The 24,186-nt window shown below is 46.5% G+C and overlaps 1 protein-coding gene and 1 non-coding gene across 2 annotated transcripts in view; one reads left to right on the plus strand and one right to left on the minus strand.

Annotated features, from left to right (window-relative positions):
- LOC126109439 (mothers against decapentaplegic homolog 6) overlaps positions 1-24,186 on the minus strand; it is a 238,441-nt gene that overhangs the window by 203,384 nt on the left and 10,871 nt on the right. The gene's annotated exons all lie outside the window — the stretch shown is intronic.
- On the plus strand, positions 11,660-11,733 carry Trnat-ugu (transfer RNA threonine (anticodon UGU)). Its single transcript has one exon. It is a non-coding gene; the product is annotated as a tRNA-Thr (tRNA).

Below are 24,186 nucleotides of genomic sequence, written 5' to 3' on the forward strand. Positions count from 1 at the left end.
CCCATGCAGCTTCACCACGATACCACAGTTGATCAAGAGTAGTCACTGGCGTATTGTGAGGAGCCAGTTGCTCGGCCACCATTGACCAGACGTTTTCAATTGGTGAGAGATCTGCAGAATGTGCTAGCCAGGGCAGCAGTCGAACATTTTTCTGTATCCAGAAAGGCCCGTACGGGACCTGCAACGTGCGGTCGTGCATTATCCTGCTGAAATGTAGGGTTTTGCAGGGATCGAATGAAGGATAGAGCCACGGGTCGTAACACATCTGAAATGTAACGTCCACTGTTCAAAGTGCCGTCAATGCGAACGAGAAGTGACCGAGACGTGTAACCGATAGCACCCCATACCATCACGCCGGGTGATACGCCAGTATGGCGATGACGAATACCCGTTTCCAATGTGCGTTCACCGCGATGTTGCCAAAGACGGATGCGATCATCGTGATGCTGAAAACAGAACCTGGATTCATCCGAAAAAATGACGTTCTGCCATTCGTGCACCCAGGTTCATCGTTGAGTACAGCATCGCAGGCGCTCCTGTCTGTGATGCAGCGTCAAGGGTAACCGCAGCCATCTGTTGACTCAGGGATCCAGACGTGGCTGCACGATCCGTTACAGCCATGCGGATAAGATGCCTATCATCTCGACTGCTAGTGATACGAGGCCGTTGGGATTCAACATGGCGTTCCGTATTACCCTCCTGAACCCACCGATTCCGTATTCTGCTAACAGTGATTGGATCTCGACCAACGGGAGCAGCAATGTCGCGATACGATAAACCGCAATCGCGATAGGCTACATTCCGACCTTTATCAAAGTCGGAAACGTGAGGTACGTATTTCTCCTCCTTACACGAGACATCACAACAACGTTTCACCAGGCAACGCCGGGCAGCTGCTGTTTGTGTATGTGAAATGGGTTGGAAACTTTCCTCATGTCAGCACGTTGTAAGTGTCGCCACCGGCGCCAACCTTGTGTGAATGCTCTGAAAAGCTAATCATTTGCCTTTCACAGCGTCTTCTTCCTGTCGGTTAAATTTCGCGTATGTAGCACGTCATCTTCGTGGTGTAGCAATTTTAATGGCCAGTAGTGTACTTAAACCTAACTAACCTAAGGACATCACACACAATCATGCCCGAGGCAGCATTCGAACCTGCGACCGTAGCAGCAGCGCGGTTCCGGACTGAAGCGCCTAGAACCGCCACAGCGGCCGGCTCTCCGCAGATCTATGGACGTTATATCTGATGTTGCAGAACAACAATGTACGTATCCTTCTTCCGTTTTAGTTTGCAGTGATCCTGAAGATGAATGGCCTTCTGCCTTTCAAGATTTCACTCCAACATCCGACGCATTTGTGCAACCGTTCACGTTCTTTCTTTGGTAGTTTTTAAAATTCAATTTGGTCTTCCCTCTTGTGAAGTCAGCTGGCAAGCTGAATGTCGCTGTCTCCTCGTGCATGTGGTGCCCATGGTTTTCAAATGTTCAAATGTGTGTGAAATCGTATGGGACTTAACTGGTAAGGTCATCAGTCCCTTAGGTTACACGCTACTTAAGCTAAATTATCCTAAGGACAAACACACACATCCGTGCCCGAGGGAGGACTCGAACCTCCGCCGGGACACCGGTGGTTTTCATTGGGCTTGTCAATACAGAAGAAAATGATGATGGCGATGCTGCTGAGCTCTGACTCCCCGAATTTCTTGCAGGATTAGGAGGAGTCGCAGGGCCTGGATTTACTTCTGATTCAGAAATGTGGACGAAGGAAGGAATGTGTGTGTTGTGTCTGGGGTCCAAGGGGAAAATTCCCGTGCATTCCAATTCCTTCACAGAATTTTCTACCTCAGCTCCACGTCTCCAGGCAACGTCGAGAATTTTACGAAAAATAAATTCTGTAAATGAGGCTGAGTGATTACTGCGTGTACTTAGGCCAATACTTTAATAAGGAAGAAATAGTACGTATGATAATCCGATAAAGACTGATTCACACAGCGCCATTCCCTTATTATTTTTTAAATGTAAGCAGTGGCTAAAATTTATAACAGTTATCGCCAGTTGTTCTGCTGACCGAATTGGAGAATGCTGTATAACTTGTAGCGGAAGATTTGCAACTAGCTTTCATGTATTTCAGTAACACACCTCCTTTTAAACAGACTTCATACTGCATGGCGGACTCTTAAAAGCAATAGTATCTTCCCCCTTCTATTCCTTTCTGTATTATTTCTTGCCGCTTGGGCAACGGTCCTGTAACATAATGGCGTCCTAGCTGCGCACACGGGCTGAGTAATGGAATGTTTTCTTATTGCTACCCACATAGCCCCGCCCTACCGTACAGAGGACAGTGCCAGGTGTCCCCTTTAGCAGCATCTTCTCCGTCCGTCTACCTGGCCAGTCTCACCCCGGGTGAGCCACCACTCGCTGGTTGGGGTGTCCCGCTAACGGTATCCTCTCCACGTGGCGGCGGTTTGTGTAGAGTAGTCGCCGGACAGACGGGCGCCAAGGGTCTTCCCAGATAATGGGACTCGGCGCCATTCTGTCGCCGACAGACAACGCTATTCTAACCCGCCGGGAGTCATTAACTAGGTAGGACCGACAGGCAGTTTTGTCAAGAGAAGACTTGGCGACGTTGAGTGGGAACTAATGCTATAGAAGAATGCTGGACATCAGATGATATTTGTTTTGTGGGACAATCAACGGTGCGGTTATCAGCGCCCGTGCAAATTCCCAATCTCTTCACTGTCCCGTCAAGCCATTTTCTTGAATGATGATGAAATGATGAGGGCAACACAAACACGCAGTCTCCGAGCGGAGAAAAATCCCCAACCCGGCCGGGAATCGAACCCGGGATTCCGGTATCCGGAGGCGGCAACGCTAACCGCTTTATCTTTGTATTTGTTCAAGGCGGACGTCGCACGACGCTCGTTCGAGTTCATCGTTCATCCAGTTACTCAGTTTTTTTATTACACACTGAGCTACCGTGCCGACTACCACTACACCACGAGCTGCGGACAACACCACATGAGTAGAGCGGATAAGTAATGAAGAGGTAATGCCTCAAATTGGAGAGGCAATGAGACGGCTAAAATAAAGGGGCTGTTGGTAGGGCACATTCACAGGTGTGAAGGAAATGTCAGTCTGGCAATGGAAGGAAGTGTGTGAGATAAAAATTGTACAGCGGGACCAAATCAGTAATCAGGTTCCAATGGATGTGGAGTGCAGTCGTTACTCAGCAATGAAGAGGCATCCACAGGGTGGGGTAGCATCAAGCCCGTCTTCGGACAGAGGACTACAACAACGGAAGTGGGAACAGAGAAACTGATCAGCATCGTTCCACGCTTCCTTGTGTTCTAATAAAAATCTCTCCCATTGTGAACTGGAAACAACGGTTCAAAATGGTTCAAGTGGCTCTGAGGACTATGGGACTTAACATCTGAGGTCATCAGTCCCCTAGAACTTAGAACTACCTAAAGCTCTAACCTAAGGACATCACACACATCCATGCCCGAGGCAGGATTCGAACCTGCTGCAGGGGAGACATTTTACTTGAAGATCGATGCATGTCCGAAGGAGCATTGCATCGTAATTCGGAATAACATGCACTGCAGGATTGTTTCCTGGAGTAGTGATACCAGAGGAAGGTATAATAACTTCAACAGTCATAAGCCTGTTTCGATCATAAGTGAAATTACATATGGCACCGTATGTCCTCCGCCACTACATCTGTTATACTAGGTGCACGTGTAACAGATGTAGTGGCGGAGGACATACGGTGGCATATGTAATTTTACTTATGATGAAAACAGGCTTATGTCTGTTGAAGTTATTTTAATTAATTTTATTTTATTGATCTTGACGCAACCGCTGGGCTAAGACATTTTTTCAATTTTAAAACTTTATGACTTCTGGAGAAGGTTATGTTATAGCAGAAACCATGGTCAAGGTTTAAAATAAACATTATTAGTGCAGAAGCAGATTTTCACTCTGCAGCGGAGTGTGTGCTGATATGAAACTTCCTGGCAGATTAAAACTGTGTGCCGAACCGAGACTCGAACTCGGGACCTTTGCCTTTCCCGGCAAGTGCTCTACCATCTGAGCTACCCAAGCACGACTCACGCCCCGTCATCACAGCTTTACCTCTTCCAGCGAATGTGGCTAAGCCATGTCTCCGCAGTATCCTTTCTTTCAGGAGTGCTAGTTCTGCAAGGTTCGCAGGAGAGCTTCTGTAAAGTTCGGAAGGTAGGAGACGAGGTACTGGCAGAAGTAAAGCTGTGAGGACAGGGCGTGAGTCGTGCTTGGGTAGCTCAGTTGGTAGAGCACTTGCCCGCGAAAGGCAAAGGTCCCGAGTTCGAGTCTCGGTCCGGCACACAATTTTAATCTGCCACGAAGTTTCTTAATTAGTGCAACTGTGGCCTGTTTTTCATTCGAGACAATTTCGTAACAGTTGCTGTTGTTGCTGCCTCGATGAAAATAATAGTATATTAGCCTAATTTAGGACAGGTATATCGTATGGACGCGTGAAATTCCGCTTTAAAAATAATTTTGTGTGTACCGAAACCGAAGCCTTCCCGTCGACACTCAGTGTCGCATGAAAGAGGTGATGAACATTTCCTGTCTGGGCTCACTCAGCGACACGTTGCAAAAATCGAAATTACAAATGTCTGCCGAAAAATCAGAGAAAATGTGCTTGACGACTGTTAGGAGGATCACCCGGTAGATGTTACAGTTACCGCCCGCTATTCCCAGACCAAATTTCTTCTCTTACCGTAATTTCTGAACGGTAAGAGATTCCTCATCGTTACTTCACATTATCTGCCACTACGCTACAGCACCCCCTTCCGTTTTCAAGGTATAAAATATGGCGGAGGTTCGCTCAATTCGCTTGACTGTCGTCGGGGTGGTATCGGCCCTCTGAGGTATCCCATCACTCTGTAAACACTCAAGGCCCACGAGAGATACTCTGGTTCGGCTGCCGGCACAGGCAGCGCGCCGCAGGGTGGGGTCTCCACCCCCACCACCGGCGCATTCCTGACAGTGGGGATTGGGAGGGGGGGAGTGTAGCCTGGAGCTCGCTACCTGCGTCCCCACACAAAAGATACGGACTGCCCGGCGCCGATACCGCTGACGGCCCTTCTGACAACCCAGCGTCCAAGCAACGCTGTTACATCATACAGCGGGTATACTCGTCATCTCTCTAACTGGGGCGGCACTTCAGCTAACACCAATAAAAACGTCAAATTTAGTTCCCAATTGTGAACGTCTTTCAGTTTTCTTAGAGCATACTTTATGTTCGTATATGACGAATAGAGGGTCTATACAAGGGCGATGTACTTGAGGACAATATTATGGAAATGGAAGAGGATGTAGATGAAGATGAAATGGGAGATACGATACTGCGTGAAGAGTTTGACAGAGCACTGAAAGACCTGAGTCGAAACAAGGCCCCCGGAGTAGACAACATTCCATTGGAACTACTGAAGGCCTTGGGAGAGCCAGTCCTGACAAAACTCTACCATCTGGTGAGCAAGATGTATGAGGCAGGCGAAATACCCTCAGACTTCAAGAAGAATATAATAATTCCAATCCCGAAGAAAGCAGGTGTTGACAGATGTGAGAATTACCGAACAATCAGTTTAATAAGCCACAGCTGCAAAATACTAACACGAATTCTTTACAGACGAATGGAGAAACTGGTAGAAGCCGACCTCGGGGAAGATCAGTTTGGATTCCGTAGAAATGTTGGAACACGTGAGGCAATACTGACCTTACGACTTATCTTAGAAGAAAGATTAAGGAAAGGCAAACCTACGTTTCTAGCATTTGTAGACTTAGAGAAAGCTTTTGACAATGTTGACTGGAATACTCTCTTTCAAATTCTAAAGGTGCCAGGGGTAAAACACAGGGACCGAAAGACCATTTACAATTTGTACAGAAACCAGATGGCAGGTATAAGAGTTGAGGGACCTAAAACGGAAGCAGTTGTTGGGAAGGGAGTAAGACAGGGTTGTAGCCTCTCCTCGATGTTATTCAATCTGTATATTGAGCAAGCAGTAAAGAAAACAAAAGAAAAATTCGGAGTAGGTATTAAAATCCATGGAGGTTCGCCGATGACTTTGTAATTCTGTCAGAGACAGCAAAGAACTTGGAAGAGCAGTTGAACGGAATGGACAGTGTCTTGAAAAGAGGGTATAAGATGAACATCAACAAAAGCAAAAAAAGGATAATGGTACGTAGTCGAATTAAGTCGGGTGAGGCTGAGGGAATTAGATTAGGAAATGAGACACTTAAAGTAGTAAAGGAGTTTTGCTATTTGGGGAGCAAAATAACTGATGATGGTCGAAGTAGAGAGGATATAAAATGTAGACTGGCAATGGCAAGGAAAGCGTTTCTGAAGAAGAGAAATTTGTTAACATCGAGTATAGATTTACGTGTCAGGAAGTCGTTTCTGAAAGCATTTGTATGAAGTGTATCCATGTATGGAAGTGAAACATGGGCGATAAATAGTTTAGACAAGAAGAGAATAGAAGCTTTTGAAATGTGGTGCTACAGAAGAATGCTGAAGATTAGATGGGTAGATCACATAACTAATGAGGAGGTATTGAATAGGATTGGGGAGAAGAGAAATTTGTGGCACAACATGACTAGAAGAAGGCATCGGTTGGTAGGACATGTTCTGAGGCTTCAAGGGATCACCAATTTAGTATTGGAGGGCAGCGTGGAGGGTAAAAATCGTAGAGGGAGACCAAGAGATGAATACACTTAGCAGATTCAGAAGGATGAAGGTAGCAGTAGGTACTGGGAGATGAAGAAGCTTGCACAGGATAGAGTAGCATGGAGAGCTGCATCAAACCAGTCTCAGGACTGAAGTCCAGAACAACAACATGACGTTCTGAGATGAAATGGTCTGGACAATACAAGGACCCAATCCTCGAGCGAAGAACATCCCGACCCGATCGGGAATCGAACAGGGGACCTCGAAATCTAGAGGCATGTACGCAAACGACACGCCGGCGATCTGCGGACGTTACTGTAATAAAGACTTCTTGACATCGATACTTCTTTACAGGTTCGATTATCTCAATTCATGTTGCTGGAATCGGGCGTGAATTATCAACTGGGTGTCCCAGTATTTAGTGGTATGACAGAAACTCTCATTTGTAGCAAAAAACTTCATATGGGCGTATTCCCTATTCCGAGTGGTTTCTGAGATACCACATTTAACGTACGTTATAGCTTATGCTTATCCATTACGGATTTTTTAGAACCGTGACTGTATATTGAATGTAAATAAGCTAAACAAAACTGCAACCATTCACTTTTTGAATAATTATGTTTTATCCCATGAACCGGTTTTTGAATCTTTTCAGGTTCATCTTCAGATGATTTCAGGAAGACATCATTATTTCTAGCATAATACTGGGTGCTGGCTCTATGACAGAAAGATGGAACACACTTTAATGTATCGCCATGACTATAGCTTATCTGTTGATATGGGTGCACGAATGGCAAAACGTCATTTTTTCGGATGAATCCAGGTTCTGTTTACAGCAACATGATGGTCGCGTCCGTGTTTGGCGACATCGCGGTGAACGCACATTGGAAGCGTGTATTCGTCACCGCCATACTGGCGTATCACCCAGCGTGACGGTATTGGTTAAACGTCTCTGTTATATCCTAGCCAGTAATGCCAACCGAGCCCGCTGCCAAAAGGTTGGCAGCATCTAAGTCCGGACGCCGTCCGCATAAGCAGCGCCAGCGATACAGGAAATCGCCGCAAGTCTGCGCGCGCCACCGCTGGCTTCTGGCTTCTTAAGCGCTGGAGTCGCGAGCGCTAGGAGTTCTGTATTCGCCGCTCAGTGGTGTACTCGCCACCGATTTGTGTACTTGCTAGTCCGTTGTGTGTTCATCGCAGCAGAGTTGTTGTTTGTCGTCAGCCGACGCTGACCTAGCCGCTCCGACTCGAACTAGACAGATTTCTGTAGACACGGAGTTCACTACTGTGTTTCTGTATCTTCGTTATGATAAGTACCGACTTTTATTTAATCAGAGTGTTTGGGTTTTCATCTTTCTGTTCACTGTTCCAGCGGACCGGTCGGCCTGCTATTAAAAGTGTGGCGGTGACTTCGTAAGCCGTATCTACAGCGAAGTGTTTGTCGCTACGAACGCCGCCACAAAAGTCTCGGTCACCTCTCTTTCGCACTGACGGCACTTTGAACAGTGGACGTTACATTTCAGATGTGTTACGACACGTGGCTCTACCCTTCATTCGATCCCTGCGAAACCCTACATTTCAGCAGGATAACGCAGGACTGCATGTTGCAGGTCCTGTACGGGCCTTTCTGGATACAGAAAAATGTTCGACTGCTGCCCTGGCCACCACATTCTACAGATCTCTCACCAATTGAAAACGTCTGGTCAATGGTGGCCTAGCAACTGGCTCGTTACAATACGCCAGTCACTACTCTTGATGAACTGCAGTATCGTGTTGAAGCTGCATGAGCAGCTGTACCTGTACACGCCATCCGAGCTCTGTTTGACTCAATGCCCAGGCGTATCAAGGCTGTTATTACGGCCAGAGGTGGTTGTTCTGGGTACTGATTTCTCAGGATCTATGCACCCAAATTGCGTGAAAATGCAATCACATGTCAGTTGTAGTATAATATATTTGTCCAATGAATACCCGTTTATCATCTGCATTTCTTCTTCGTGTAGCGACTGTAATGGCCAGTAGTGTACTACTGCCCAACCATGAACTTCCAAGCGAGCTTCGGAATCGATATAAGACGGAGGGAGGAAATGCGATTTATAAGAATATTTTATGCTGCGAGTTTTAGATTTTAACCACATTGGTCCCGATTCTCTGGATCAACCACAGTGCTTAGCGGCCTCAACTCGACGTCCTCCGTTAAATGTACTGTTGGCGAGTTGTACCTTTGTACGTAGCTGCAGCAGTGCGTGCGATGCATGCGTGCCCGGCGTTATCGCGAGCCGGCTGGGAGCACACCGGGCCGGCAGCAGATACCGCTGTGACGTCACCCGGTGGCTGTGCACCCGCAGATAAGCGCCTGCTCATCTTATCCGCTCCTCTGCGAAAAAGCTGGAGATCGGACTCAACGTAGTTCATCGGTGTGACGGCTCGTTTCACCACCGAATTACCTGTCTATCGACCATATTCAGGTTATTACATTATTTATACACCGATGTAAGAAAATCGCTACAGCAAGAATGAGTTGTGCTACATAAAGGAAAGTTTATAGCCGTGGTTCTACATCTGAAATATGTCTATTCAGTTTTCGCACCAGACCATACGAGTGGCGCAAGTAGGATGCAAATCACGTTTGGTTTAAATGCACGCCGTAGCGTTTACGTCAACGTCTACGTGATTACTCTGCTACTCACAATTAAGTCCTTGACGGAGGTTTCAATCAACCACCTTCAAGCTGTCTCTCTACCGTTCTACTCTCGAACGGCGAGCGTGAAAAAGAAGCACTTAAATTTTTCTGTGCGAGCTCTGATTTCTCTTACTGTACCGTGATGATCATTTCTCCCTATGTAGGTGGGTGCCAATAAAATGTTTTCGCAATCGGAGGAGAAAACAGGTGATTGAAACTTTATGAGAAGATACCGTAGCAACGAAAAACGCCTCAGTTTCAATAATTACCACTGCAATTCACATATCATGTCTGTGGAACCATCTCCCGTATTTCGCGATAATACAAAAAGAGCTACCCTTCTTTGAACATTTTCGATGTGATCCGTCAGTCCCACCTGATGCGGATCCCAAACCGAACGCCGGCCGAAGTGGCCGAGCGGTTCTACGCGCTACAGTCTGGAACCGCGCGACTGCTACGGTCGCAGGTTCGAATCCTGCCTCGGGCAAGGATGTTTGTGATGTCCTTAGGTTAGTTAGGTTTAAGTAGTTCTAGGGGACTGATGACCTCAGAAATTAAGTCCCATAGTGCTCAGAGCCATTTGAACCCTAACTGCACGACAATACTACAGAACTGAGCGGACAAGCGTGGTGTAAACAGTCTCTGTTGCACCCTCTAAGTTTCTGCCAATGAATCGCAGTCTTTGATTTGCTCTACCCACAACACTATCGAAGTCATCGTTCCAGTTTAGGTTATTTGTAATTGTAATCCCTAAGTATTTAGCTAAATTTACAGCCTTCAAATTAGTGTGACTCATCGCGTAATCGAAATTTAGCTGATTTCTTTTAGTACTCATGTGAATAACTTCACACTTTTCCTTATTCAGGGTCAGTTGCCACTTCTCTCATCATACAGATGTCTTATCTATATCATTTGGCAAGTCGTTTTGATCATCTGATGACTTTACAAGACGGCAAATGACAGCATCATCTGCAAAAACAATCTAAGACGGCTACTCAGATTTTCTCTTATGTCGTTAATATAGATCAGGAACAACAGAGGGCCTATAACACTTCCTTTGGGAACGCAAGATATTACTTATTCCCAATATCCTATCTGCCTTCGAGTACATTCAACATTAATTCTTCAACAACTATGCAGCAGATTCCTATCATCTTTCTCTCGGAAACGAGGAGCTTCTCCTCTGATGAACTACTGCTGCTGCCACTGCTATACATTAGTCTTTCGTGAGTGGAGGCAACGCGCACGCAACATGATTGGTTACTTTACGTACCTAATGCTTTGTGCTGTAGTCCCACTGTTAATAGGTTTTATTACAAATAGAAGGCGTTACTTCTGGAGCGATCACCGGCTGACGTGAGAAAGATGCAACGAGATCGCTCCCAAGTCTCGGGAGGGCGCGCTAATGCCGAGAAAATGCTCCTTTTTCTCAGTCGGCGGAGTACACCTCGCGAGAGATCGCCGACGATAAGCCAGAGAAATTGGATTACGCACAGCGGCTGCCGAGCATATTTTTGCGCCCGTTTTTGCGATCGCGCTACTCGCCCGGGCGGAGCCGGACGGGAAGAAAACTGGAAGCGCAGAATTAAGAGCCGTGGGAAAGACGGAATGGTCGCGGAAGCTGCGCCTTAAGACACCTGCACCCAGCGCCGGGAATAAATACTGGAGTAATGGCGTGCCGTGCGGACGCGCCTGAGTTATATCGGCGCGGCCGCGATTAATGCCGCGTCCAGTTTCGCGCTATTACAACGAATAATAACAATAATAATAAAATACGGCGCAGCTGGGGTGTACGGGCAGCACGGCAGGAGCGCAGAGCCGGAGAGCAGAGGAGCGGAGAAAGAGTACAGTGGCCCCGGGCAGGGGGCTGAGGCGCCAACCGGTTCGCCAGAGCCAGAGGCCGAGTGCTGCCGTGGGAACGCACGGGGCATTGTACAGCGCGCGCCTCGGGCCGCTCTCACGGGCTACTTGCTACCAGCCTCTAACACTCCTCTCTTCCGTGGTGCCCAGAGAACTCATATTCCCGCTCGCGGCCTGAATCCACGTATGCTGTCTAAAGCCGCGTTTACACTGAGTTCGCAACGTTGTTCACACCATTAAATGATGGCTAACTGAAAACCTCAGCTGTTGTCAGGTGTTGTTGATATACCTCGATGTGGACAGCTGAAAATGTGTGCCCCGACCGGGACTCGAAGAATTGTGGACAGTCGGCAATGTGAGTCTCACGGGAAGCGTGCAAGGGATAAGTCCCTGCAGTCGCGCTATTCATCTGTGTCCTCGATGGCTCAGATGGATAGAGCGTCTGCCATGTAAGCAGGAGATCGCGGGTTCGAGTCCCGGTCGGGGCACACATTTTCAGCTGTCCACATCGAGGTATATCAACAACACCTGTCGGCAGCTGAGGTTGTAAGTTAGTCATCATTTATTCCAGGGAAAAGCTGCACGGTCATCAACAGTAACTGTTCTTTCGAAAACAAGTTACTGTCTTCGTATATACAGGGTGTTACAAAAAGGTACGGCCAAACTTTCAGGAAACATTCCTGACACACAAATAAAGAAAAGATATTATGTGGACATGTGTCCGGAAACGCTTAATTTCCATGTTAGAGCTCAGTTTAGTTTCGTCAGTATGTACTGTACTTCCTCGATTCACCGCCATGATTTCATACGGGATACTCTACCTGTGCTGCTAGAACATGTTCCTTTACAAGTACGACACAACATGTGGTTCATGCACGATGGAGCTCCTGCACATTTCAGTCGAAGTGTTTGTACGCTTCTCAACAACAGATTCGGTGACCGATGGATTGGTAGAGGCGGACCAATTCCGTGGCCTCCACGCTCTCCTGACACCAACCCTCTTGACTTTCATTTTTGGGGGCATTTGAAAGCTCTTGTCTACGCAACCCCGGTACCAAATGTAGAGACTCTTCGTGCTCGTATTGTGGACGGCTGTGATACAATACGTCATTCTCCAGGGCTGCACCAGCGCATCAGGGATTCCATGCGACGGAGGATGGATGCATGTATCCTCGCTAACGGAGGACATTTTGAACATTTCCTGTAACAAAGCGTTTGAAGTCACGCTGGTACGTTCTGTTGCTGTGTGTTTCCATTCCATGATTAATGTGATTTGAAGAGAATTAATAAAATGAGCTCTAACATGGAAAGTAAGCGTTTGCGGACACATGTCCACATAACATATTTTCTTTCTTTGTGTGTGAGGAATATTTCCTGAAAGTTTGGCAGTAACTTTTTGTAACACCCTGTATAGTTAAGGCTACCGCGCCATTGACCTTCGTCTGTGCGAATGCGCACAGGTTGCCCAAACTCTTACGGGAACCGCCAAAGCGTGCGCGAGTAATGAGTGGATGGGCAAATGTCTATAAGGTACAATACATATGTGCAATTGTGGACAGTTGGGAATGTGGGTCTCACGGGAAGCGTGCAAGGGATAAGTCCCTGCAGTCGCACTATTCATCTGTGTCCCCGGTGGCTCAGACGGATAGAGCGTCTTCCATGTAAGCAGGAGGTCCCGGGTTCGAGTCCCGGTCGGGGCACACATTTTCAGCTGTCCACATCGAGGTATATCAACAACACCTGTCGGCAGCTGAGGTTTTCAGTTAGTCATCATTTATTCCAGGGAAAAGCTGCACGGTCATCAACAGTAACTGTTCTTTCGAGAACAAGTTACTGTCTTCGTATATATGTTCACACCGTTGTTCGCAACATTGTTCGTGGCTAGTAATGGACTACCGATGTTCGCAACACAAAATCAAAGTTCCACAGCTGCGTCGGTAGAGATCAAAGAAACATTGTTCGTGCCCTGCTACCACTAAATTCAGCTACGCAGCGCTAGTGTTCGTTTGCTCTGGGTGTTTTGGTGGTTGTTTTGCTGGAGTGTATTGGTGCGTTTATTTTATGTCCCTTCATTTTTATTTGAAATGGGATGGTCACGAGACAACATTTTCCAATTGATATCGCTGTATGAGGCAGAGGAGTGCCTGTGGAATGTACGTTGCGCAGTTACAAAAATGCTAAAATCAAACATGAGTCATTTCAAAAAGTTGCTGCGGCGCTTGGCACGAGCAGCAGTGACGTGGACAAAAAAATTATATCACTCTTGTCTCAGTACCGACGAGAGAAAAGAAAAATAGAGGAAAGAAAAAACCTGAATGTGGCACTGACACACTTTACGAAGCGAAGTGGTTTGGATTTAAATATCTACGTTTCCTGGAGGATATGGAACTATTTGAGATATGGCTGGATTTGATAGGAGTCTCCTGATGCCAGAAAACGAATAGTAACAGCTAGTCTTTGGTTCACAGGGATCGCTTTTCTGAAATTTGTGTCTTTCTTTTAAACAACTGGTCCTATAATATTCAACAACATTTCAAATCACAAAGCATGTAATTCCCGCCACGTCTTCCATAGTATGTTTTGGTCCACCAACGACGACTATGTCGTTTTCTTCGTCTGTTCATTTCGTTAAGTATTATTAACTGTCATTAACTGTTCCTCTTCACTTGACATAGCGTATCTCTTGATGTGAGCCGGCCGGAGTGGCCGAGCGGTTCTAGGCGCTACAGTCTGGAATCGCGCGACCGCTACGGTCGCAGGTTCGAATCCTGCTTCGGGCATGGATGTGTGTGATGTCCTTAGATTAGTTAGGTTTAAGTAAAGTTCTGATGACCTCAGAAGTTAAGTCCCATAATGCTCAGAGCCATCTCTTGATGTGAATACACAAAGTAACCTATCAGCAGACTATGCGAATACGTAGAAATGTTGGTCGCTAGTGTAAACGGGAATGCGAACAACGAACAATGTTGCCACCATGTTGAGGGAACAAGCTGCACACAATGTTCCGAACAAAAACATGTTCTGAGCTCAATGTAAACGCGCCTTAACCGAAAGTACCCGAACGGCCCTGTGTAACATGGTACGGTTATAGGCCCTTTGCTGTTCCATATCTACAGTCCACCAGAACACTCTTTGTCAGGGTCTAAGTACACACATCAAAAAAAGTTTAACATCTCCCCGCTTCCTAGAACTCCTAAAGATAGAGGTTGACTATGGATATTGTATCACAGACATAGTCCTTTTTGACCAGATATGTCACTAAACCCGTCCAAAGATGTAAACGCCGGCCGCGGTGGTCTAGCGGTTCTAGGTGCTCAGTCCGGAGCCGCGCGACCGCTACGTCGCAGGTTTGAATCCTGCCTCGGGCATGGATGTGTGTGATGTCCTTAGGTTAGTTAGGTTTAAGTAGTTCTAAGTTCTGGGGGACTGATGACCGTGGATGTTAAGTCCCATAGTGCTCAGAGCCATTTGAACCATTTGAAAGATGTAAACAACCATGCATGAGCAGCGCCTATCGGAGGGGGTCCGACAGCCGATCAGTTTCAGTCATTCCACCAAGAAGGAGGTACACGGCTCGTGTTGTCTGTAGTTCAACCATGCCTAGACGATCAGTACCGCGGTTCGCATTGTTACTTTGTGCCAGGAAGGACTCTCAACAACGGAGGTGTCCAGGCGTCTTGGAGTGAACCAAAACGATGTTCTTCGGACATGGAGGAGATACAGAGAGAGACAGGGACTGTCGATGACATGCGTCGCTCAGGCCGCCCTAGGGCTACTACTGCTACCTACGGATTATGGCTCGGAGGAACCCTGACAGCAACGCCACCACGTTGAATAATGCTTTTCGTGCAGCCACAGGACGTCGTGTTACGACTCACACTGTGCACAACAGGCTGCATGATGCGCAACTTCACTCCCGACGTCCATGGCGAGGTCCATCTTTGCAACCACGACACCACGCAGCGCGGTACATATGGGCCCAACAACATCCCGAATGGACCGCTCAGGACCGATCACGTTCTCTTCACCGATGAGTGTCGCATATGCCTTCAACCAGGCAATCGTCATGTTTGGAGGCAACCAGATCAGGCTGAACACCTTAGACACACTATCCAGCGAGTGGAGCTAGGCGGAGGTTCCCTGCTGTTTTGGGTTTGCATTATGTAGGGCCGATGTACGCCGCTGGTGGTCATGGAAGGCGCCGAAACGGCTATACGATACGTGGAACCATATCGACAGCATATTGGTGAGTACTTAGAAACAATCTCACACCTCCCAATACTCACTGGAAATTATGCTACAGCGGCTTAAGAACTTAATTTAACAGGTATCTGAGTATCTAGAGCTGGTTTGTCTTAACGCTGAATGTTAGTATCTCTTAACAGGAGATTTTGGCAAGATTCATCATTCATTTCGACTTCCTAATTCATTCCCAGAACGGACACGCCAAGCTGCTCGTCAAATTAATTGCCGAACACTTCGTAATAAACAGAAGACAAGAAAACACTTTTCATAAAGTTTCGGGCGTGCAGCCGCATAAATTCAGCATGCACATCAAAAAACATTTGTTTGCCGACAGAAGCAGAGCAAATTACCACAGTTATGACTCCTTATGACCGCAGGAGTTTTTTTATATCGACCAGATGCGTTTCTCTTTACAACGAAGAACCACGCCCTGGTTGTAGCCTCCACACAGGTGTCCTCCCCAGCTGCTAGCACCAGTTTTTCCGTCAGAGGGCATCCGCATCGAGCGGTAAGTACGCTATTGCGTTAATTGGCTGCATTAACTGCGTAACTACTTACGCGAACACGCAGAAACCGGGGGTTTCCCTGGACGCTACGGGCCGTCAGGAAGTTTACACAGCAAAATTGCGCAACCATATACTTAAGCCTTGCGTAGTGCGGTGTCGTGTCTAAAAACATCACGTCCGCGTGAGAGCGCACACCTGGTCGATCAGCAGAAGCCGACGTTTTACGGCCGCGTGTTTTATTACGATGCGAAACGAATCTGGACGAGATAGACTTAATGCCGTCACAAAAGAAAGTCCCACTCAAGATATTCGTTAGAGGAAACCTTCTTGGCACAAAATAACGAAGCTAAGTCAACTGGTCTTCAGTTCTCATTTTCTGTACGTACATCTGAACGCCACAAGCATTTTCTCTCGCAAAAACGGAAAACATTCTGTGTTAGGTCCAAATGGCTCTGAGCACTATGTGACTTAACTTTTGAGGTCATCGCCGGCCCCAGTGGCCGAGCGGTTCTAGGCGCTACAGTCTGGAACCGCGCAACCGCTACGGTCGCAGGTTCGAATCCTGCCTCTGGTATGGATGTTTGTGATGTCTTAGGTTAGTTAGGTTTAATTAGTTCTAAGTTCTAGGCGACTGATGACCTCAGAAGTTAAGCCGCATAGTGCTCAGAGCCATTTGAACCATTTGTAATTCCTAGATACTTAGGCGAACTGACAGCCCTTAGATTTGTGCAATTTATGGTATACACAAAATTTATAGTATTTCTTTTAGTATCCATGTGGATGACCTCGCACTTCTCTTTGTTTAGTGCCGATTGACACTTTTCGCCCCTTGCAGAAATTTTCTCTAGATCATTTTGTAATTGGAATTGATCGTCTGATGATTTTACCAGCGTCATCTGCAAACAATCCAAGGGGGCTGCTCAGATTATCACCTAGGCGTTCGATACAGTTCCCCACAGTCGTTTAATGAATAAAGTAACAGCATATGGGCAATCAGACCAAATGTGTGATTGGATTGAAGAGTTCCTAGATAACAGAACGCAGCATGTCAATGGATAGAAGTCTTCCGAAGTAAGAGTGATTTCAGGTGTGCCGCAGGGGAGTGTCGTAGGACCTTTGCTATTCACACTATACATAAATGACCTTGTGGATAACATCGGAAGTTCACTGAGGCTTTTTGCGGCTGATGCTGTAGTTTATCGAGAGGTTGTAACAAAGGAAAATTGTACTGAAATGCAGGAGGATCTGCAACGAATTGACGCATGGTGCAGGGAATGGCAATTGAATCGCAATGTAGACAAGTGTAATTTGCTGCGAAGACATAGAAAGAAAGATCCTTTATCATTTAGCTACAGTATAGAGTTAATTCCATAAATTATCTGGGAGTAGGCATTAGGAATGATTGAAAATGGAATGACCATATAAAATTAATCGTCGGTAAAGCAGATGCCAGACTGAGATTCATTGGGAGAATCCTAAGGAAAAGCAGTCCGAAAACAAGGGAAGTAGGTTACAATACACTTGTTCGCTCACTGCTTGAATACTGCTCACCTGTGTGGGATCCGTACCAGACGAGATTGATAGAAGAGATAGAGAAGATCGCGAAAGCGTTACGAAGATAATAGATTAACTTCAGTGGAAGACTCTGCAGGAGAGACGCTCAGTAGCTCGGTACGGGCTTTTGTTGAAGTTTCGAGAACATACCTTCACCGAAGAGTCAAGCAGTACATTGCTCCCTCCTACGTACATCTCGCGAAGAGACCATGAGGATAAAATCAGAGAGATGACATAACTAATGAGGAAGTATTGAATAGGATTGGGGAGAAGAGAAGTTTGTGGCACAACTTGACCAGAAGAAGGGATCGGTTGGTAGGACATGTTCTGAGGCATCAAGGGATCACCAATTTAGTATTGGAAGGCAGTGTGGAGGGTAAACATCGTAGGGGGAGACCAAGAGATGAATACACTAAGCAGATTCAGAAGGATGTAGGTTGCAGTAGGTACTGGGAGATGAAGAAGCTTGCACAGGATAGAGTAGCATGGAGAGCTGCATCAAACCAGTCTCAGGACTGAAGACAACAACAACAACAGATCCCACACAGAGGCATACCGACAATCCTTCTTTCCACGAACAATACGAGACTGGAATAGAAGGGAGAACCGATAGAGGTACTCCAGGTACCCTCCGCCACACACCGTCAGGTAGCTTGCGGAGTATGGATGTAGATGTAGATCATTTATGTAAATCAGGAACAGCAAAGGGCCTATGACACTACTTTGTGGTACGCCAGATATCACTTCTGTTCTACTCGATTATTTGCCGCCTATCACTACGAACTGTGACCTCTGAGAGGAAATCACAAATCCAGTCACACAACTGAGATGATACTCTATATGCACGCAATTTGATTAATAGTCGGAAATCTTTCCACTTGAATCACCCGAGTACAAATGACAGATTCGCCAAAGCACTCCTCTTTTATACGCTGTGTATTCGATGGTGCAACTACGTCCGTATAAGCACATATCGCTACCCCATGATTTTCGTCATCTTAGTGTAAAGAAGTACCAGCCAAGGATGTCGCAGATTGACGCAGTCGGCGCCGGCCACTGTATTATCTGCTCCCGACGCGACAGTTTCGCAACGGTGCGACGCCGAAAAGGCGGCCTTGACATACGGCCGTCCAGTCTCCCCCCGTGACCGAACCTTGGAACCACCCAAACATGGCATGGTGTGTCGGTTGTACTGAACACATTCAGACGCGCCCTCGATAATGTAGGATGGTAGTGCGGCAGGAACAGAAGTTATTCCCCGCACAAGGGCTACAAATTCGAAGCACTGAGAATGCTCTAGGCTATGGGTATGCTGCGGAATTTGAACTATGGGACTTAATATCTGAGGTCATGAGTCCCCTAGAACTTAGAACTACTTAAACCTACGGACATCACACACATCCATGCCCGAGGCAGGATTCGAACCTGCGACCGTAGCGGTCACGCGGTTCCAGACTGAAGCGCCTAGAACCGCTCGGCCACGGCGGCCGGGCATGTTGGTTCTGTTGAAATTGTCTCACACATCACTCTGGCTCGTTTCCCAAACGTCCTCTCCAATCGCTTGGGCACGGAGTTCGTCGAACTAAATGGTGCGGCAAAGGATTAAGCTGTGCCCTTCCTTCCTCCCGCCCTCCCCCCTTTCCGGTGTTATTCGGGAGTATTAGAACACGTGCTGCACAAGCACTCTTTACACTGATCCACGCCCGCATCTCGTGGTCGTGCGGTAGCGTTCTCGCTTCCCACGCCCGGGTTCGATTCCCGGCAGGGTCAGGGATTTTCTCTACCTCGTGATGGCTGGGTGTTGTGTGCTGTCCTTAGGTTAGTTAGGTTTAAGTAGTTCTAAGTTCTAGGGGACTGATGACCATAGATGTTAAGTCCCATAGTGCTCAGAGCCATTTGAACACTGATCCACAAAATGCAGACACGTGACGCTTCGTAACAATTCTGACGGATGGACAGTGAAGCCACCTCCCCAGGACTTTGCCGTGGACATTGCAGCCGATGTGTAAATATGGCGGCCTCGATAGTGGTGCAGAGAGTAGAATGCGAGACGGCAGGTGAGGACAGCCGCCTCGGCATCAGATAGGGCGGCGTGAAGGCGTGGCCGAGACTGCGGGATGAGTCACCGCGACTCGTCCACACTTTCACTGCTCACCGCTCACCGCATTCCTCGGCCTACTTCCTGCTCTCTTATCTAGTATCCGCAGGATCTGCTGCCGCACTACAGGCGAGTGCTGTCATCCAGCGAAGACTTTAATACCAGATCCTGCCACCGCGTATTACTCATCTCAGTCACGTACGCCCTTCAAAGCTACGACCGACCGCAACAACTATCCATTAGATGCGCTGGTCGTTACTTCATGCTTCCCTGTAAACGAAAAATGTCGTGTGACTAGGGCCTCCCGTCGGGTAGACCGTTCGCCTGGTGCAAGTCTTTCGATTGGACGCCACTTCGGTGACTTGCGCGACAATGGGGATGGAATGATGAAGGTGATTAGGACAACACCAGTTCCTGAGCGGAGAAAATCTCCCAGTCGGGAATCGAGAATCGAACTCGGGCCCTTAGGATTGACATTCTGTCGCGCTGACCCCTTTTTTCCCGTTGTGTTTCATAGTTGCGGACGTCGCAAGACATCCTGTTCAAGTTCGGTGGTTGATCCTCCCACTCAGTTTTTTATTACAGAGGCCAACCGGCTCTCTGGCCGAACACACACTGAGCTACCGCGCCAGCATACCACTCAGCTACCGGGGGCGGACATGCTTCCCTGTGGCTTCCCCAGGTAGTCAACAGCCTCTGCGCTTCCACACTTAAAACAGACAAGTGTTCAGTCTCACTGAAATCTTGGAGTTACATTTTCCTGGACACATGTGAGTCGCAACGTTATTTTCGACAAGAATAGAAGCAATTAACTAAAATTTGTGCCACGCCCAGGACTTGAACCCGGGTCTCCTGCTTCCTACGGAGATGTGCTAACCACTATTCGACCACAGCATTATGGTTACCACACCTGCACTAGCTACTGTAGTCCCGTGCGGCGCTAACACAATCTTCAGTTCGCACCTCTGCCCATCTTGATATCCCCTTCTTAAATCGCCACTATTATTATAATGGCTATTCCGTCAGATCAATAAATCATCTACACCTGAGGTGCAGGTAGGATTTCCTCATTACGTAGAAAGCTGGGCGCTATTCCAATATCGCAGAGCCTTAGCAATACTGACGATTTAGGAAGCGGAGGCCGGCCGGGGTCGCCGAGCGGTTCTAGACGCTACAGTCTGCAACCGCGCGACCACTATGGTCGCAGGTTCGAAACCTGCCTCGGGCATGAATGTGTGTGATGTAAGTTCTAGGGGACTAATGACCTCAGAAGTTAAGTCCCATAGTGCTCAGAGCCATTTGAACCATTTAGGAAGGGGAAAACCAAATGGTTCAAAAAATGGTTCAAATGGCTCTGAGCACTATGGGAGTTAACTGCTGTGGCCATCAGTCCCCTAGAACTACAACTACTTAAACCTAACTAACCTAAGGACAACACACACATCCATGCCCGAGGCAGGATTCGAACCTGCGATCGTAGCTGCAGCGCGGTTCCGAACTGAAGCGCCTAGAACCGCTCGGCCACAGCGAACGGCTGGGGAAAATCAACATGGGCTGAAGTGTGAATTGAAGTTTGCGTTAGGGAGCACACTGGACAATGGTATTCTACGTAGCTGCTACGATAGTGATTAGCACATCTGCCTAATAAGCAGGAGACCCCCGTTCAAGTACCAACTTTGGCATAAAATTTTAATTAATTACTTCAGCTTATATTTTTAGTGTAAGTAAATTGAGACTAATATGTCTCCAGGACAATCTAAGACCACCAGGCCACTGAAATCTAGTTATATGAGGGTATTAAAAAGACTGTTGCCTTTTTACTGAGGTATGCACTGAGTATCGACGCAAACAAAACAAAAATATCGACTAAATATGGGCTCTAAAATGCATGTCCTGAGAGCTATGAGCACTTTCACAGATCTAACAGCTTCTTACATAGTACCAGAAAGGGTGGCTGGTGCAAGGTATTGTCAGTTCCTATTAAGCGACCTGCCTAACCTGATAGAGAATGTAACAGCGCATTAAAGGCTGGAGATGTGATTCGTGTGTGATGAAGCACCTGTATATTTTCTTCGACATGTCCGAGAAAACCACACACAGACATTTGACGGACAATCGATGTTCAATACCTTGATCGGCTCGTTCACCCGATTTTAAGGCCCTGGATTCTTGGTTGTGGGGACACTGTAAATATTCTGTATATGTAAGCCTCATTAATGATATGCGAGCATTACAGGGACGCGCCATCAATGACTGCCAGCGCGTCTGTGACCAACTTCGAGTTTTTCAAAGAGTGCGTGATTCCACAAGACGCCAGACAGAAGTACGCCTTACTATGAACGGGCACCATATTGAGCACCTCCTTTAGCCACAGCTGCCAAGTGCAGGTTGTTTGCAATAGCAAGCAGACTGCATTAGAAGCTATGTTGTTTCACAGTAACAGGATATGTTTTTCCATTTGCGTACAACATTCTATAGATCGTAATAGCAAAGAGGTTGCATCGGAAGAGATGTGTTTCACAGTAGCGATGATAAGCAAGTGCTCATACTTCTTAAGCTATGCATTTTACAGGCCATGTTAATTACCATTTTGTTCTTGTTTTGGTCCATGCTACCACCTCTCGATGCATGGAATAATTTAACGTCCTGTATAAATCAATACTACGATCTGCATAAGAATTTTACCCAATTTCATGTTCGTCAATGAATAATTAATTTAGTAATGAAGTGTGGGGAAAGAGGGAGGGAGGGAGGGGGCGAGAGAGAGAATGTATATTCCAATACGTATGCAGAAATTACGACAGTTAATACAGTCTTCTTGTTGCTGTATAAAAAAAAAAAAAGGTTCAAATGGCTCTGAGCACTACGGGACTCAACTGCTGTGGTCATAAGTCCCCTAGAACGTAGAACTACTTAAACCGAACTAACCTAAGGACATCACACACATCCATGCCCGAGGCAGGATTCGAATCTGCGACCGTAGCGGTCGTGCAGTTCCAGACTGCTGTATTCACCTCCGATCCATATAGAAAACAAATAACGGCCTGTCTGGTAGAGCAAAAGGAAAGTTCGTCGTTAAATCTCTACGAGAGCACACCTGTTTTTGCCAAGGTTTGCGGGCGCCCAGCCACGCTTGAAACTACAGAGTCACATCGTTACACAATTCTGGCAAACTTTACTAGTACACGTATAGTATATATTTTTGTTGATTATGCTTCACAGCTTTTATACATTCTAGAAACAATATCGTGCAACACCTTAAGCTGCTGTTCAATTTATTATTTATTGGGTGGTCAATTTCACTCGAAGACCATTTTCCAGAAAGATTTTTAACAGCAAAACAAATTTTTCTTTCTTAAAAGACATAAACCGCAATCGCGATAGGCTACAATCCGACCTTTATCAAAGTCGGAAACCTGATGGAACGCATTTCTCCTCCTTACACGGGGCATCACAACGTTTCACCAGGCAACGCCGGTCAACTGCTGGTTGTGTACGAGAAATAGGTTGGCAACTTTACTCACGTCACCACGTTGTAGGTGTCGCCACCGGCGCCAACCTTGTGTGAATGCTCTGAAAAGCTAATCATTTGCATGTCACAGCATTTTCTTCCAGTCGGTTAAATTCCGCGTCTGTAGCACGTCATCTTCGTGGTGTAGCAATTTTAATAGCCAGTAGTGTAAATACATCGCCAATAAAAACAGTTTTGCAAATACTAAGGCCGGTATTACACTATGAAATTTCTTTGTCAAAGATTTGATCAAATATTCCGTCAAATATATTTGACAAAGATCTTTGACGTAGCGGTAGAAGGGGTATTACAGTGTCATCAAATTTTTCGTCAAAGTTCAAGTTGGCTGACAACAACTTGTTATTAACCGCAGCAGTTGCACGTACCGCAATTGCATTGTGTGCACATGCGGAAAAGAAGTGGGGTAAAAAAAGGAACCATACATACGAGGTTGACAGTCTTAAATTCCTGGGATTATAACTTGATAATAAATTCAGTTGGGAGGAGCGCACCACAGAACTGCAGAAACGCCTTAACAAATCTGTATTTGCTATTCTAGTGTTAATAGCAGACATAGGCAACATAAAAATGAAAAAGCTTGTATACTTTGCCTACTTTCATTCCATAATGTCAAATGGGATAATATTTTGGGGTAAATCTTCAAGTCAAACAAAAAAAGTTTTCAGAGTCCAAAAGCGTGTAATACGCATTATTTGGGGAGTAAATTCACGGACGTCCTGCAGAAACCTCTTCAAAGAACTGGGTATACTAGCTACTGCCTCTCAGTAAATTTACTCCTTAATGAAATTTGTCCTAAATAATATATCTCTTTTTCCAACAAACAACTCAGTTCATACATACAATACCAGGAACAAAAATGATCTGAACAAGGACTTAAAAGCACTTCATTTAGTTCAAAAATGGGTCCACTACTCAGGAACACTCATCTTCAATAATGTGCCAGCAAACATAAAAAATTTAGTTACAAATATAGAACAGTTTAAAAGGAGCCTGAAAGACTTACTAA

Source organism: Schistocerca cancellata, chromosome 12 (genome assembly GCF_023864275.1).
Source record: "Schistocerca cancellata isolate TAMUIC-IGC-003103 chromosome 12, iqSchCanc2.1, whole genome shotgun sequence".
Classification (NCBI taxonomy): domain Eukaryota; kingdom Metazoa; phylum Arthropoda; class Insecta; order Orthoptera; family Acrididae; genus Schistocerca; species Schistocerca cancellata.